Genomic DNA, 4,908 nt, shown 5'->3' with positions numbered 1-4,908 from the left:
CCCCCCCAAGGGGGGTGTGTGTGGGTGTGGGTGTCTAGGGTTGTTTTTTACCCCCCCCCCCCCCAGTTCACAGCCAGCATCACAAAGTGCCCCAGAGCATCCATCCATCCATCCATCCATCCATCCATCATCTCTCCTGTCAAAGGCCTGGAGCAGCCTCAATCCACATCTCAGGCTCAGCCCTGGCTGCCAGCCACCAAAGAAGGATGCAGACAGCAACAGCTCTTCCTTCCCAATAAACAAGGCGCAAAAGGCCCCAAGTTGCTCAAAGGCAACCTTTAAGTGATACCATCTGGGACTTCTCTTCCAAGGGATGGGAGGGGGCTGTTGCAAGCAGAAAGGGCGCCATTTGCACAGGAGCAGAGAGGGAGAGCTCTTCCTCCTCGGAGCCGTCAAAGGACCCCCCCCCCCTCCTTGCGTTTGGTCTCTTGTATTCGGAAGGTACATACATCTAGTGATGTACACACATGCGTTCAACCTAGACAATGAGAAAATTGAAACAGTCAAAGATTTCCCATACCTTGGATCAAGAAATCAAAAGAAGACTACAAATAAATGGGAAGGGCATAAAAGAACTAGAGAAGATCCTAAAGTGTAAAGATATACAACTGAGCACTAAAGTTGGGGTACTCCAAGCCATAGTGTTCCCCATAACTATTGATGGGAGAGCTGGACAGTGAAGAAAGTGGATGAGAAGAAAACAAACTCCTTTGAGATGTGGTTCTGGAGAAGAGTCTGAGGATGCTGTGGACGGCCAAAGAGATGCAAAACGCCTCCTTGCGCAGATCAAGCGGGAAATCTCCCTGGAAGAAGCCAAGATGACAAACCAAAGCCCACATCCTGAGATGGGAAAATCCATTGGAAAAGCAATAATGCTGGGGAGGGTGGAAGGGTGCAGAAAGAGAGGAAGGCCGCATGGCAGACGGAGGGGCTCTATCAGGGAGGCCACAGGAATGGATAAGACACCGGAGCTGGGCAGAAGGGCTGGGAAGAGGGGCCGGGAGAGGCCTCATCCACCGGGTCGCCATGAGTTGGGTTGGATGAGGACAGTTAACAAACAAACAAACATCAGTATTAGTATTAGTATTATGTGGCCTTCTCTGCCAAAGAGTGCTACCGAATTCTCTATGATGGAGAGATGACAATTAAAATGGTGTTTCAACGCTGCGCCATTATTAGAGCACGTCTGGTGCCCTGGAGCTGGACTGACTTGTTCGGGAGCCAGAGAGCTGGTTGGCCAGGGGTTCCTTTGGCCTGAGCTATTGGGAGCATCCATGCCCTTTCATGCTCCTTGCCCTCACTGCTTCTGAGATTATTATTATTAACCTTTATTTATGAAGCGCTGTACATTTACACAGCGCTGTACATGCAATCTTTTTAGTTAGACGGATCCCTGCCCTCGGGCTTAAAATCTAAAAAGACGTGACACAGAAGGAGAAGGGAGTGGAGTGGAGAAGGAGAAGGAGAAGGGAGCTCTTGCATTGGGGCAGTGCAGTGTGGTTCTCTACATGTGGAGCTACTCCTTGACTGTGCTATGGAGAAAGCAAACCCACCCTTTATGCTGAATGGTTGTATCGCTTTCATTTATGAATTAAAATGATATTGACCTCTCACCCTTGGTCCAAGGGTCTCAGGGCGATGCTCAGGCTCATGTCAGTTTAAACCAATTACATATAGCCATTTGAAACAATAAGCATGGCTTAAGCAGACTAAGCAGCACATTGCAAAGAAGAGCACCTTTGAGACCAACTGAAAGGAAGAGGTTGGTAGCAGGAGCTTCTGCAGACCTGAATCCAAATGCATTTGAGGAAGGAGGCTCTAGTCCAGGAAAGCTCTCATGCTGCCAACGCCTTTCTTTCAATGTGAAGCCGAAGCCTTTCATGGCCGGCCGGCATCCATAGTCTTTGGTGAGTTTTTGGGGCTATAGAACAGTTTATTCCTGACATTTCTTTCAGTTTCTCTCAAAAGTGCTGAAAGATCTCTTTGCAGAATGACTTTCCAAACACATAGTAGGCATTTAAATTTGTTATCTTATACTATTGTTTTAATATCTTTCTGGCTTACACTCTTTTTAGTATTACTGTTTTTATACTGGGGGGGGGATAGGGTTTTTTAGAAGTTTTAACTGAATCTCGTTTTATTGTAATCCACTTGGGTTCCGAGTGATTAAGTGGAGATGATGATGATGATGATGATGATGATGATGATGATGATGATTATATGCTTTGTCTCATCTTCTGAGATCACCTGTGGCCAGATCTCCTTAGGCTCCTCTGAGATTCTGTAGCGATCTGACCATCCAAAATTTGCTTTTCCCTTGAAAGGAAGGGCTGTGCTCCCTGAGCATCGATGCGCCCGCCAGTGCTCCATTCATTTTGGACCCGGTGGCGCGGTGGATCCAGGCCAAGGTCCAAGGCGGGCTTTGCAGGCATCCTCCCAGGTGCTGATCCTGCTTCCTAAACTGGCCCAGGACTTGAAGAGCTCCCTCAAAGCTCCCAAGAGAGTGGGCTGGACTTCTCTCCCCTGAGATGGGAGCTGCCCCCCCAGCCCTCCCTTGGGGCCCTTGCATGGTGGGCACAGCTCCTCCTGCCTTTGCTGGCACAGTCTGGCCAGGGGGAGCGTCTCCTCCGGGAACTGACCCCAAGGACACAGCCGGCTGAGGCCCACCCCCAGCACTTGCGCACTGAACTGGTCCTTCTGCTGAATACTGGCGTCATTCGACTGATGGTGTCTCTGGCCATTGAATCCTAGAAGATGAGTGGTGGGAGGACCCCCCTCGGCCATGCGGGAAGACCTGGTCAAAGCACTCTGGAGAGAGGCCCATCCAACCTCCCAAGATGGCCACCCCCATTGGAGGCAGGCGGTGCTTCTCACTCCTTTCTGCCATGAGGAATAGCAATGCATGGGGGATGTTTCTGCAACCCCAGAGAATCTGGTGAATAGTCCTGAGGATGATGGCATGAAAAAGCCATCTCTGAATACCTGGAGGGATGTCAGTCTCACATGCAAGGTGGAGCAAGATTGTTTTCTGCTGCTCCAATAGCAATAGCAATAATAGCAGGTACATTTTTATACTGCTTATCAGTGCACCTGAGCACTCCCTAAGCACTTTACAATGTGGAAGCCAATTGCCCCAAACAAGCTGTGTACAGTGGAACCTTGCCTTATGAGGGGCATCCCTTCCAGACCCCCTCCTCTCAAGTAAGGCAAATTCAAATGAATGGGGCTTGTATGTGTGGCTGCGCGATTGTGCAGCAGCACAATGGCCCACGCGTGCCACGAGTGCACACCCCATTCATCTGAATGGGACGCGCCGCCCCTTGCACCCTGCGCGCTCCTGCGCGGCTTTACCACATACGCTGAAATCCGTGTATAGCATGCCCCGTATAACACAGACGCACTGTATTCCTTTTAGCAATATTTGGAAAGATGCAAGCCTGAGTTGGGCCTGAGCCCCGTCTGGAATTGAACTCTCAACGTTGTGATGTTTTGCAAGTGAGTGGCTGCAGCACAGGCACTGAACCACTGCACCACAAGGACTCTTAAGAGACTAGAACACAAACCAATGGATTCAAGTGATTAAAAAAAGAGATTCCACCCAAACATTGAGAAGATTTTCTGTATAGTAAGATCTGTCTGACAGTAAAATGTTGGCTGGTGGGCTCCCCTTCCTTGGAGGACCCTAAACCGAGGTTGGATGATGATCTCTCAGGGCTGGCTTTGCTGTGGCTTCCTGAACGGCAAGGACAAGATGGTTTGCAATATAGTCATAGAATCATAGAGTTGGAAGAGACCCCAAAAAGGGCCATCCAGTCCGGAGGAAGCCTGCGGTTCTTGGGGTCCCTTGCAACTCCACAAAATAAGGTCATCCAGCTGCAATGGGGCTCCGAAGACGGCTCCTTCTTTTGACGCCACCCTTTTCCCTCAACGTTTCCAGCTCTATGGTCCAATAATGCTCAACTGCACCTGCAACATTTATGCATGTGGAACTCTGCATATACAACTAAATACGTCCAGTTCATGATCAGTACAAGTGCGCGTGTAAGACAACCTCCGTGTGGATAAGACACGGTCAGCCTTCCAGCCACGATCTCCAAAATCTCTCCCCAAAGGATTCCAGCCAAGATCTCCTCCCAGCCCACGAAGCTCAGGGCAGCAGAACCCCTTATAAGCTGCTCCCGGAGCATCTTCTTCATCCATATCCCTCAATAATAATAATAATAATAATAATAATAATAATAATAATAAATTTTATTTATATACCGCTTTTCCAAAAGATCAAAGCAGTTTACATAGAGTTTAAAACCAATTACAAAACACATCATAAAATAGATAAAACCAAGAGCACGAAATACAGTATACAATCTCAAAACAATCATTTAACCAATCATTAGGGTGAGGTAGAGAGTCAATGGGATCAGAGGATACGACTTCATTTTCCAGGGGGGAGGCTTGACAGAAGAGGATGATTTTAAGCCTCTTTTTAAATGTTTCTAGGGGAGTCATGAGATGGAGCTCCTCGAGGAGACTGTTCCAAATCCATGGGGCCGCCACTGAAAAGGCCGTCTGGGATGTGGAGACATAGTTGGAAGATGTCATCTCCAACAGATTCTTCCCGGTTGTTCTGAGAGTGCGGGCCGGATTATATGGGGAGATGCGGTCCCTCAAGTAACTCGGGCCCAAGCCATGTAGGGCTTTATAGGTGATAACCAACACCTTGTATTGCACTCAGAAGCAAATGGGCAGCCAGTGAAGATTTTTCAGAATAGGTGTTATGTGGTCAAACCTGGATGCGCCGGTGACCAGTCTGGCTGCCATGTTTTGTTCTAACTGAAGCTTCCGGGCTTGGTACAAGGGTAGCCCCATGTAGAGCGCATTACAGAAATCTAAGCAAGAGGTTACCAGAGC

This window comes from Sceloporus undulatus, chromosome 3 (assembly GCF_019175285.1).
Source record: "Sceloporus undulatus isolate JIND9_A2432 ecotype Alabama chromosome 3, SceUnd_v1.1, whole genome shotgun sequence".
NCBI lineage: Eukaryota > Metazoa > Chordata > Lepidosauria > Squamata > Phrynosomatidae > Sceloporus > Sceloporus undulatus.
The sequence above is the reverse complement of the archived record's forward strand: the minus strand, read 5'-3'. Positions refer to the sequence as shown.